Source organism: Erinaceus europaeus, chromosome 19 (assembly GCF_950295315.1).
Source record: "Erinaceus europaeus chromosome 19, mEriEur2.1, whole genome shotgun sequence".
Lineage (NCBI taxonomy): Eukaryota > Metazoa > Chordata > Mammalia > Eulipotyphla > Erinaceidae > Erinaceus > Erinaceus europaeus.
This window is the reverse complement of record NC_080180.1, coordinates 33,476,411-33,489,238: the sequence shown is the minus strand read 5'-3', so window position 1 is coordinate 33,489,238 and position 12,828 is coordinate 33,476,411. Positions and strand designations below refer to the sequence as shown.

Here is a 12,828-nt window from a genome sequence, read left to right as displayed (position 1 = left end):
AACTGACCCTATTTGACAAAAGTTTTGAACTCACTCTCCGAAGTAGTTCTGAAATGCTTAGAGAACTTTTATAAGACAAGATGATTTCATATGTTGAAGATACTTATTTATTCCCTTTTTGTTGCCCTGGTTTTTATTGTTGTAGTTATTGATGTCGTTGTTGGATAGGACAGAGAAATGGAGAGAGTAGGGGGAGAGAAAGACACCTGCAGACATGCTTCACTGCTTGTGAAGCGACTCCCCTGCAGGTGGGGAGCCGGGGGGCTCAAACCGGGATCCTTGTGCCAGTCCTTGTGCTTTGCGCCACCTGCACTTAACCCGCTGCGCTACCGCCCAACCCCCATGTTGAAGATATTTTAAGTGTAACAAGAGTTCAGTTTCACTGACATTTTATTGCATGCCAGTATTAAGTTTTGAAACTTAAGATCTCTATTAAAGAACTAAGATAAACCCACGTAACATGCTTAAAGTTGATATATTGTAAAGCACTCTGAGTACTATGCTGGTCAAACAAAACACTTAATTTCCTGGAAGGGAAAATCTAGTGATCAAAAATGGTATTAAGAGAAAAGCTTGGTTTTTAGTATCCTCATGCTTGTTGAGTACTTTCAATTTTTCCCACAAGGGGGCAACAGCTACGTTTTGGACAGTTTCTGAGGTGTTTTTGAAAATACAAAAAATTGTTTCTGTGCTAGAAAACCTTAACTATTAAAACCTGAATCCAGAACTAAATAAAAGGGAAGTACAATGTCATTATTCAACATAACCCTGAAGAGAGTGCTTGCACCTGGTGCTGAGGGGGGTACTTAGATATTTAACTACAATGTTTATATTGGTCAAACCTCCTAGAGGAAGAAGCAGAACTGAATTGAGAGTTCTAAAATGCCCTTTCAGGGGCCCTTGGTGGTGGCACACCAAGTTAAGTGCACATAGTATAGAGTGTTAAGTACCAGCACATGAATCCCAGTTCGAGCCCCCAGCTCCCCACCTGCAGGGGAGTCACTTAAGCAGTGAAGCAGGTCTGCCGGTGTCTGTCCCCTTACCTTTCCCTCCTCTCTCAATTTCTCTCCTGTACAAAAATGGTGGTCCAGGAGGTAAGGTAGTGGATAAAGCATTGGACTCTCAAGCATAAGGTCCTGAGTTCAATCCTGGCAGCACAGGGACCAGAGTAATATCTGGTTCTTTGTCTCTCATTCATGAATAAAATACATATTTTTTAAAAAGCGCCTCCATGAGCAATGGATTTGTAGTGCTGGCACTACGCTCCAGCAATAACCCTGGAAACAAAAAAGAAAAAAAAGTCCTTTTCAATCAGTTACTATCCTAATATTTTCACATTTGCAGGAAGTAGTATTGGAATAGAGTGAACATGCAGACTGGTTTGGGTGTATAATGTTTTTAGGGTATATTACTAGAAATAAAGCTCTATTAAAGCACATGGGTAGGTTTTTAAGATTTGGTTCAGGGGCCAGGTGTTGGCACACCAGGTTGAGTACATGTTACAATGTGCAAGAACCTGGATTTGAGCCCATGGCCCCCACCTGCTGGAGGAAAGCTTTGTGAGTGGTGAAGCAGTGCTGCAGGTGTCTCTTCCTCCCCCTTCCCTCTTGATTCCTCCCTGTTTCCAATAAAGAAAATTAAAATGTATGAAAGATTTGGTACAAATGTTAAATGACCCACAAACATGGGATTAGCTCTACACAGTCCCTTATGGGCAAAACAAAAGTGTTTTTTTTTATTTTGGTCAATTTGGAAAGGTGAAAATGGTAATCCTACTTTCCATATTTCTAGTCACATTTTTCTTATCATTTGGATAAAGGCTACCATCAGAGTTGTGTTGTATAAATATTTTCTCCCAGTCTGATGCTTGTTTCTCTCTTTTTTTTTTTTTGCCACCAGGGTTATTGATGGGGCTTGGTGCCTGTACAATGAATCCACCGCTCTTGGTAGCCATTTTTAATTTCATTATTATTATTACAGAAATTATGAGGGGAGACAGAGACAAACATACCTGTAGATCTGCTTCACTGCTCATGAAACTTCCCTGTTGCAGGTGAAAAGTCAGGAGCTGGAACCAGGGTCCTCGTGCCTGATAATGCTGCCAGCCGCCCCTCTACTTGCTTTGTGAAGAGCAGGATATCTCAATTTTCACATTTTATCAAAGTTTTTTGGCTGTTTCCCCACTTGGGGGAGTTTCTTTTTTTCTTTTTTCTATTTCTTTATTGGGGGATTAATATCTTACATTCGACAGTAAATAAAATAGTTTGTACATGTATAACGTTTCTCAGTTTTCCACATAACAATACAATTGGGAAAGTTCCTTTTAAGAAAACCATTTTGTCTTAAGTTGTAGCTTTAGGGACAAAATTACTCATAACATCTTTGTCTTTACTTAAGTCTTTATTTTTTATGTGTTCTGGGAGATGGTGCAGTAGAAAAGGCAATGGACTCTCAAGCATGAGGTCCTGAGTTCAATTCCTGGCAGCACATGTACCAGAATGATGTCTGGTTCTTTTTTTCTCCTCCTATCCCTCTCATTAATAAATAAAAAAAATATTTTTTTAATTTTTTGGTTAATTTTATTTTTGAGAGAGATGCAGAGAGACAGAAACACCAGAGCACTGCTCAGTTTAGGCTTATGGTGGTGTGGGGATTGAACCTGGAACTTAGAAGCCTCAGGCATGAGATTCTGTTTGCATAACCACTATGCTGTCTCCCCTGCCCAAAATATGTTTTTCAAAATGAATTTTAGGCACCAGTGGTGGTACACCTAGTTAAAGGCACACTTCACAATGCGTAAGGAGCCGGATTCAAGCCGTTGGTCACCACCTTCAGGAGGAAAGCTTCAAAAATGGAGCAGTGCTGTAGGTGTCTCTCTGACTCCTTCTATCTTCCTCCTTCCCTCCTAATTTCTCTGTTTCAATAAAATAAAATATATATTATATAAAATATATATTAAAAAGAATGAACTTGGGCGGAGGGTAAATAGCATGGTAGTTATGCAAACAGACTCTGATGCCTGAGGCACCAAAGTCCCAGGTTCAATCCCCCCGCACCACCATAAACTAGAGCTGAACAGTGCTCTGGTTAAAAATTTTAAAAAAGAATGAACTTTAAGGGTAAAGTGTTGAAAATATACTTGAGGCCAGGTGGCAGCACACTCAGCTGAGTGCATGTTACAAAGCACAAAGACTGGGCAGGGGAAGATAGCATAATGGTTATGCAAACAGACTCTCATGCCTGCAGCCCTGAAGTCCCAGGTTCAATCCCCTGTACCACCATAAGCCAGAGCTGATCGGTGCTCTGGTAAAATTAAATCAAATTAAATTTAAAAGTTTTAAAAAAAATCAAAAAAACACAAGGACCTGGGTTCTGGCCCCCTGACCCAACCTGTAGGGGGAAAGCTTCACCATCTAAAGAAGCAATGCGGGTGGAGGATAGATAGCATAGTGGTTATGCAAACAGACTTTCATGCCTGAGGCTCCTTAGTCCCAGGTTCAATCCCCTGCACCACCATTTATTATTATTATTAAAAAATAATAATAAAAAAATTAAACAAAAAAAAGAAGCAATGCTTGCTGTAGGTGTATGTCCTGCCCTAGTGACTTTTCTCTCTCTGCCCAATCAAATATTAGAAGTACTTGTGGTCCGGGAGGTGGCGCAGTGGTAAAGCTTTAGACTCTCAAGCATGAAGTTGCGAGTTCGGTCCCTGGCAGCACATGTGCCAGAGTGATGTCTGGTTCTTTCTCTCTCCTATCTTTCTCATAAATAAATAAAATCTTTAAAAAAAAAGAAGAAGAAGAAGAAGAACTTAATGAACTCCCAACAGTTGCCTCAAATCAAAATTTACTAATGGGGCCAGGTGGTAGCACTCCCAGTTGAGCTACAGGGACAGGGGCCACCTGCAGGGGGAAAGTTTCCGAGTAGTACCACAGATTTCTCTGTCTCCACTTCTTTGTCAGTGTGTCTGTCTCTAGCCAAATAAATACATTTACTCATCTGGCTGCATGGCTACACTTTCCTGAAGTGCTGATTCTTTATACAGCAATGATGTATCATCCTTAATCTATTCTATTTTATTTTATTTTATTTTATTTTTGCTACCAGGACTTTTATGGGGCTTGATGCCTCCACAGCTCCACCCTTCCCAGTGGCCATTTCTTTCTTCTTGCTAGAGGGTGAGAAACGGGGTCTTCTGAGGTGGGGGGGCATGACACCTATAGCACTGGTCCACCGATTATCAAGCCTACCCCGCCCCACACACACAGGTGGGGACTGGTAGCTTGAACCCGTCTTTACACAACTTAACTAATGCTTGTTTACATGGTCTACCGGGTGACTCACCCCTCTCTGTTATCCCAACTACTACTAGGCATGATGTACTTTTGTCAATCTTGTTTTTAATCAGAGTTGATTTCATTAGTGATTAAAAAGTCCCTCTCCAGAATAATAACAAAAGGCCGAAACTATGTTTTGCTCATGACTTTGTGGGAATACCTTTGATGTTTTGTGTTAAAAGATAATTACCCTTATCACATTAAGAAAAATGTCTAGTTCTGGTTATGATTTTTTTTTTTCTTTTCAGTCAAATATAATGCCATCAAATGTCTGTGAACATGGACTGAATTTACTGTTTTTCCTCTTTGGATTACTAAGAAAGGGACAACTACTATTTTGGGAGTATTACTTCTACAAACTAAATACCATTGATCTGTGGTTTCTTTGTACAGCTGTTCTTGTCAGCATTGCGCCAGCTTCACTCCATTAAGTAAGATGATCTCTTCTTTCAGTGCTTTGACACAGCTTTATTTCTTTCATCCAATTATGCTCTTTGTTATTACTGTGGAGTGGCAAGAAGGGAGGTGATATTTGTGTGAAAGTTACTATCTTTTGCAAAAGGCCTCTTTGTTCTAATTCTGGACTTCATCAAAGTTATAACAAGAAATGTGTTGTGGATATTCATTCTAGATGACCAGATGTTTCCCATTAGCATGAGATCATCATGCGTTAAAGTGTTCTGTCAAGGGTCACAGAGCTAAAAATGTCACTGAATTCTCTCTCTCTCTTTTACTTAATTCTTTTTAAAAATTAATGTATTTATTATTGGATAGAGACAGGTAATTGAGAGGGGAGGGAGAGACAGAGAGGAAGAGAGAGGGTGAGAGTAGATAGCATAATAGTTATGCCAAGACTCTCATGCCTGAGGCTCTGAAGTCCCAGGTTCAATCCCCCCACCACCACCATAAACCAGCTGATCAGTACTCTGCTTAAAAAGAAAGAAAGAAAGAAAGAAAGGAAGGAAGGAAGGAAGGAAGGAAGGAAGGAAGGAAGGAAGGAAGAAAGAAAGAAAGAAAGAAAGAAAGAAAGAAAGAAAGAAAGGAAGGAGGGGGGTCCTGAAGCTCTACTTCACTTCTTGTGAAGCTTTCCCCTTGCAGGTAGGGACAGGGGCTTGAACCCAGGTCCAGCATACTGTAGTGTGTGTGGTTAGCCAAGAAATCACAATGGAATCTTGCATCCTCACTGTATCTCCAGCAATATTATTTGGTCATTAGATAAGAATGTCTCTCAGTTGTGGTCCGGGAGGTGGCACAGTGGATAGGGCATTGGATTCTTAACTCTTAGGTCCTGAGTTTGATCCCCGGCAGCACATGTACCAGAGTGATGTCTGGTTCTTTCTCTCCTCTTGTCTTTCTCATGAATAAATACTTTTTTTAAAAAAAGAAATGCCTCTGAACAATTCACTTTGCTATATTTAGATACTTTCCTTTTGTAATTTCATTTGAATTCGTCCCCTCACTTGCTTTAAAATTAGAACCTAGAGGCTGGTGGGAGTCGGGCTGTAGCGCAGCGGGTTAAGCGCAGGTGGCGCAAAGTACAAGGACCGGCATAAGGATCCCAGTTCGAACCCCGGCTCCCCACCTGCAGGGGCGTCGCTTCACAGGTGGTGAAGCAGGTCTGCAGGTGTCTATCTTTCTCTCCTCCTCTCTGTCTTCCCCTCCTCTCTCCATTTCTCTCTGTCCTATCCAACAACGACAACAACAATAACTACAACAGTAAAACAACAAGGGCAACAAAAGGGAATAAATAAATAAAATAAGTATTTTTTTAAAAAAAAGAACCTAGAGGCTGGAGAGATAGCATAATGGTTATGCAAAAACTTCCATACCTGGGGCTGGGTGGTGGCGCACGTGCTTGAGCACACATGTTACAATGCACAAGGACCCAGGTTCAAGCTCCCAGTCCCCACCTGCAGGAAGGAAGCTCTGCAAGTGGTGAAGCACCTCCCAGACCACATGGGTAACCTTTTTATAAATAAAAAAAATTTAAAAAGGGAGTCAGGCAGTAGCGCAGCAAGTTAAGTACATGTGGCACGAAGCCTAAGAACCGGCTTAAGGATCCCAGTTCGAGCCTCCGGCTCCCCACCTGCAAGGAAGTCGCTTCACAAGCGGTGAAGCAGGTCTGCAGGTGTCTTTCTCTCCGCCTCTCTGTCTTCCCCTACTCTCTCCATTTCTTTCTGTCCTATTTGACAACAACGACATCAATGACAACAACAATAATAACTACAACAATAAAACAAGGGCAACAAAAGGGAACAAATAAATAAATATTTAAAAATTAAAAAAAAAAGAAAAAAACTTTTTGGAAGTCGGGCTGTAGTGCAGCGGGTTAAGCGCATGTGGCGCAAAGCGCACAGACCGGCATAAGGATCCCGGTTCAGGCTCCCGCTCCCCACCTGCAGGGGAGTCGCTTCACAGGCGGTGAAGCAGTTCTACAGGTGTCTGTCTTTCTCTCCCCCTGTCTGTGTTCCCCTCCTCTCTCCATTTCTCTCTGTCCTATCCAACAACAACGACATCAATAACAACAAAAATAATAACTACAACAACAATAAAACAAGGGCAACAAAAGGGAATAAATAAATAAAAGAAAAAGAAAAGGAAACTTTCAGGGGGGAAGAAAAGACGGGTGGGTGTGTGCTAACAAATGACTGCAGATTATTTTATTGTTCATAATTCTTTACTCCCAGAATCTGTTTCCTTTGAGAAATGGCATTGTGGTTGCTAGGTGAGTTGATTTGGCCACTGGAGCATGGGAATGACAGTTCCGTACCCTTTCTCCTCCCTTTCTTTCTACCAGAGCACTTATCAATCTGGCTTATGGGGGGGGGGGGACTGTACCTGGGACCTTGGAGCCTTAGGCATAGGAGTTTCTTTCCATAACCATTATGCTGTCTACCCCCTACCCCTACCTGTCTGCTTTCTTAAAATTTATTTATTCCCTTTTGTTGCCCTCGTTTTACTGTTGTAATTATTATTGTTGTAATCATTGTTGGATAGGACAGAGAGAAATGGAGAGATGAGGGGAAGACAGAGAGGAGGAGAGAATGACACCTGCAGACCTGCTTCACCGCTTGTGAAACGACTCCCCTGCAGGTGGGGAGGCGGAAGCTCAAACCTGGATCCTTCCGATGGTCCTTAGCTTTGCACCACGTGCGCTTAACCGGCTGCGCCACCACCTGACTCTCACCTGTCTGCTTTCTTTATTTTTATTTTATTTTTCCTTTTGTTGCCCTTTGTTATTTTATTGTTGTTGTTACTGATGTCGTCGTTGTTGGATAGGACAGAGAGAAATGGAGAGAGGAGGGGAAGACAGAGGGGGGAGAAAAAGACAGACAGCTGTAGACCTGCTTCACTGCCTGCAAAGCGACTCCCGCTCAGGTGGAGAGCCGGGAACCCCATCCTTATGCCAGTTCTTGCGCTTCAGGCCATGTGCGCTTAACCCACTGTGCTACTGCCTGGCCTCCACCTGTCTGCTTTCTTTGTGAATTTCTTTCACCCTTTTACGAGAGGAAACATACCTATTGCCCAAGGAGGATGACAGATGGGGAGCAGACCTGCATCAGTTTTCACCTTGGAATGGAATCTACCTGAGCTGCCCTGGGGATGTCTGGAAGAGAATTTTTTGTTTAAGTCAGTGAATTTGAATGGTTTATTATGTGGCACAATTATGACATTAATTACTGGGTACATATGCTATTGATGTATACATTTTGAGAGTTACAGGGCTATTTATATTATTTAAAAATTTTAAAATTAATTTTATTTTTGAGAGAGATGCAGACACACACACAGAGAGAGAAACACCAGAGCACTGCTCAGCTCTGGCTTATGGTGGTGTGGGGGCTTGAATCTGGGACTTAGGAGCCTCAGGCAGGAGAGTCTGTTTGCATAACCATATTGCTGTCTCCCCCACCCTATATTCTTTAAAAATATATTTCATCTACTTACTTTTTTTTTTTGGATTTTTTTTTCATTTCTTTATTGGGGAATTAATGTTCTACATTCAACAGATCTACTTACTTTTTAAAAGATTTTATTTATTAATTAATGAGAAAGATAGGAGTGAGAGAGAAAACCAGACATCACTCTGGTACATGTGCTGCTGGGTACTGAACTTGGGACTTCATGCTTGAGAGAGTTCAATGCTTTATGCACTGTGCCATCTCCTAAACCACATGTTTACCTATATTTATTAGAGAGATATAGAGAGAAGGGGAGAGCACTGCTCAGCTCTGGCTTATGGTCATGCTGGAGCTTGTACCTTGCCGGGAGCCAAGGCCTTAGCTAAGTCTCTCACATAACCTGTGAGCGGACATTCCGATCACTGTAACTGCGATTACCATCTAACTGTTAGGAAAGTTGCTCACCCACCTCCCTCCCTCCACTACCTTAGCAGAACTTCCTCATGGTGTGTGCTTAAAATGCGGCTGCAAAATAAAATTTTCAGAGCTTGATCAGACCTCCTGTCTTGCTCTCGTTCTTCGTGTCTCTTGCCCCCTCCATTCTCTCGCCCCCTACCCTAGGTTTCCGTCGATAACCCCGCAGGCCGGGGCAGTACCTCAGAGCCTCAAGCATGAAAGTCTTCAAGCATGAAAGTCTTTTTTGTATAACCATTATGCTATCTCTGCAGCCCATAACATATATTTAACACGTTTCTCCTAATGAGGCAAGTAGGTGTTAGAGCAAGTATGCTGGTGTGTGGGTGTCCATTTGCCAATAATTTATCACTGTCTACATTGTAAACTGTGTGTTCTATCAGGGGAGCTGTCTTCCAGTCTAAGTGAGCTTGATCCTTTTTTAATTTTTAAAGATGTGAGTGAGGGATATAGCATAATGTTTATGCAAAAGACTTTTTTTTTCCCCTTTTGGTTGCCCTTGCTGTTTTATTGTTGTTGTAGTTATTATTATTGCTGTTATTGGTGTCATCATTGTTGGGTAGGACAGAAAGAAATGGAGAGAGGAGGGGAAGGGAAGACTGAGAGGAGGAGAGAAAGATAGACACCTGCAAACCTGTGAAAGGCGCGCTTAACCCAGTGCGCTACCGCCTGACCCCCTGCAAAAGACTTCTATGCCTGAGACAATAGAGGTCTCTGGTTCAATCCCCTGCATTACCAGTCAGACCTAAGCAGTGCTCTGGAAAAAAAGGGGAAAGGGGAGGTAGCGCACTGGGTTAAGTGCACATTGTGCGAAGCACAAGCATAAGGATCCTTGCAAGGTTACAGACCCCAGCTCCCCACTTGCAGGGGGGTCGCTTCACGGGTGGTGAAGCAGGTCTGCAGGTGTCTGTCTTCCTCTCCCCCTGTGTCTTCTCCTCTTCCCTCCATTTCTCTGTCCATCCAACAGCAATGACAGCAATAACAACAACAATAACAATAAACAATAATAACGACAACGATGAACAACAAGGGCAAAAAAGGGAAAAAACATGGTTTCCAGGAGCAATGGATTCTTAGATCAGGCACTGAGCCCAAGCAATAACCCTGGAGGCAAAAAATCAGAGCATCACACTGGCACATGCAACGCCTGGGACTGATGTCAGTACCTCATGCTGGAGAGTCCAATGCTTTATCCACTTTGCCACCTCAGGGACCATACCTGATCCTGCACAGAAAACTTTGAGTGTGAAAATTTTCAACTATATTAAATAATTTGGAAGATTTAACAATTTAGTGATTCCGTTAGCTCACCTCACCAACTACAAATATACTGTCATACTTGGACAAGGAAAACTTAAAAAATTTATCTCAAGTGTAATTTAATAATAATTCAAAAAAAATTCAAAGATAAATGAGAAATTTTCTCTAGTAGTTCTCCGTAGCAGTATTGTAGAGAACGGGAGTCGGTGGTAGTGCAGCGGGTTAAGCGCACGTGGTGCGAAGCGCAAGGACCGACGTAAGGATCCTGGTTTAAGTCCCCGGATCCCCACCTGCAGGGGGGTCAACTCACAAGCACTATCATAGAGAGCGCTCAAATTGCCTCAGATTTTTGTGGGGATTAAAAATGTGATAAAGGGGAGTCGGGCTGTAGCGCAGCGGGTTAAGCGCAGGTGGCGCAAAGCACAAGGACCGGCATAAGGATCCCAGTTCGAACCCCGGCTCCCCACCTGCAGGGGAGTCACTTCACAAGTGGTGAAGCAGGTCTGCAGGTATCTATCTTTCTCCCCCCCCCCCGTCTTTCCTCCCTCTCCATTTCTCTGTCCTGTCCAACAACGACGACATCAATAACTACAACAATAAAACAACAAGGGCAACAAAAGGAAATAAATAAAAATAAAATTTTTAAAAAAGTCTTAAAAAAAAGAACAAAGGACTCTAAAGGGGGAAGGGCAAAGGTGTTAAGAAGATAAGGGGGAGAGTTGGGGACACAGCATTACAGTTTCATAAAAGGACTCTCATGCCTGAGGCTCTGAGGTCCCAGATTCAACACCCCCACCCCCTGCACCCCCATAAGCCAGAGCTGAGCAGTGCTCTGGTCTTTCTTTCTTTAAATATTTATTTCCTTTTGTTGCTCTTTTTTTTTTTAGTTGTTGTAGTTATTGTTGTTACTGATGTCGTCATTGTTGGGTAGGACAGAGAGAAATGGAGAGAGGAGGGGAAGACAGAGGGGAAGAGAAAGGTAGACACCTGCAGCCCTGCTTCACCGCTTGTGAAACGACTCCTCTGTAGATGGGGATTCCCGGGCTCAAACCAGGGTCCTTACGCTGGTTCTTGCGCTTTGCACCACATGCACTTAACCTGCTGCGCTACTGCCCGACTCCCTGGTCTTTCTTTATCTCTCTCTCTCAAATTAAAATAAAATAATAAGTGGGGAAATCCAGTCAAGTATGGTGGGGAAAGACACTGGTTTGTGGTGGGAGTGGTGAGCAAACATTTTTCATGGGGAGATAAACGCTACTCACTCATGTGACAACTGTCCAGTAAATTGTTTCCCCAATAAAGTGCAATGAAGTGGTTATAAAAAGGTGCTTAACTTTTTAACCTTTAATTGTTTAAACTATAAAGTGGTAGTAACACCTGCTGGGTCATTCACTAGGGTGCTTGTGAAGCTTGAATAAACTCATTTATATTTAACACAGTTCCTGGCAAAGAAAACGCCACTAAATAGTCCCTCAGTAGATGAAGTGAAGATGTACAGGTTATAAAATCATGCAATCAGGCAAACAACAATATTAAAGGCACAAGATCTCCAATTCTATGAGAAAATTATTTTATATCTTGTTCTCTATCTCTTTCTCTTCTTTTTCCTTCCATTTTCTTTTCTTTATTTTATTTTTATTTTCTGCCTCCATGGTTATTCCTGGGGCTTGGTGCCTGCACTATGAATCCACTGCTCCTAGAGGCTATTTTTTCCCCTTTTGTTGCCTTTGTTGTTAATCGTTGTTGTTGTTGTTATTGCTGTCATTGTTGTTGGATAGGACAGAGAGAAATGGAGCGAGCAAGGGAGAAGACAGGGGGAAAGAAAGATAAGACACCTGCAGACTTGCTTCACCACTTGTGAAGCGACCCTCCTGCAGATGGGGATGTGGGGGCTAGAACCGGGATCCTTACTCGGCTGGTCCTTGAGCTTTGCACCATGTACCTTAACCTGTTCTACCGCCCAACCCCCTTTCTTCCTTATTCTTTCTTCTTCCCTGTCTCTCTTTCTAGAGCGTTGTTCACTCTGTTTTATGGTTGTGTGGTAGATTGAACCTGGGACCTTGGAGCCTCAGGCATGAAAGTTACTTTGTATAACCACTATGCTAATCTCTCCTCACCCTACAATTTATTTCTATATCGACAGTACATCAAAATATAAAATGAAAACTGAAATAAGCATTGAACAAAATGATAAACATGTAACAGGACCTGGGGTTCAAGTCCCTAGTTGCCATTTGCAGGGGGGAAACTTGAGTGGAGGAGAACTGCTTCGGGTGGCTCTTGGTCTTTATTGCCTCTCTCTCTTTGTCTCTCACTTCTAGCAAGAAGTTAAAATAAATAAGGACGATGTAAATGGTGGTGGAATGTAGGCATCGAGCCCCAGTGATAATGTTGGTGGCAAAAAATAAATATAAATAAAAAGGAAAAAAAAAAGGAAAGCATAGTGTAAAATATATACTATAATCGATTCGATGAGTTGAAGATTCGTTCATACAGTTAAGGTCACTTTCAAGGAAAAAAACTAATAATGGTCACAAAAATGGTATTATTATTCTGATTAATCTGTTGTAAAATTAGTTTTCTATTTTCTTGTTTTAATTTTTTCAAGTTTCTTACAGTTAGAATGATCTTTTTAAAAAATATTTTTTAGGGAGTCGGGCGGTAGCAAAGGGGGTTAAAGCACAGGTGGTGCAAAGTGCAAAGACCGGCAGAAGGATCCCGGTTCGAGCCCCCGGCTCCCCACCTGCAGCGGAGTCGCTTCACAAGCGGTGAGGCAGGTCTGCGGGTGTCTTTCTCTCCCCCTCTCTGTCTTCCCCTCCTCTCTCCATTTCTCTCTGTCCTATCCAACAACGACG

The 12,828-nt window shown here is 42.3% G+C and overlaps 1 long non-coding RNA gene across 1 annotated transcript in view; it reads right to left on the bottom strand.

Moving 5' to 3' along the window:
* Window positions 1-12,828, bottom strand: part of LOC132534634 (uncharacterized) — a 38,628-nt gene that overhangs the window by 23,922 nt on the left and 1,878 nt on the right. Inside the window, exon 2 of the long non-coding RNA XR_009546360.1 lies at window positions 2,012-2,120. This is a non-coding gene — a long non-coding RNA (uncharacterized LOC132534634). The remainder of the gene's footprint in view (window positions 1-2,011; window positions 2,121-12,828) is intronic.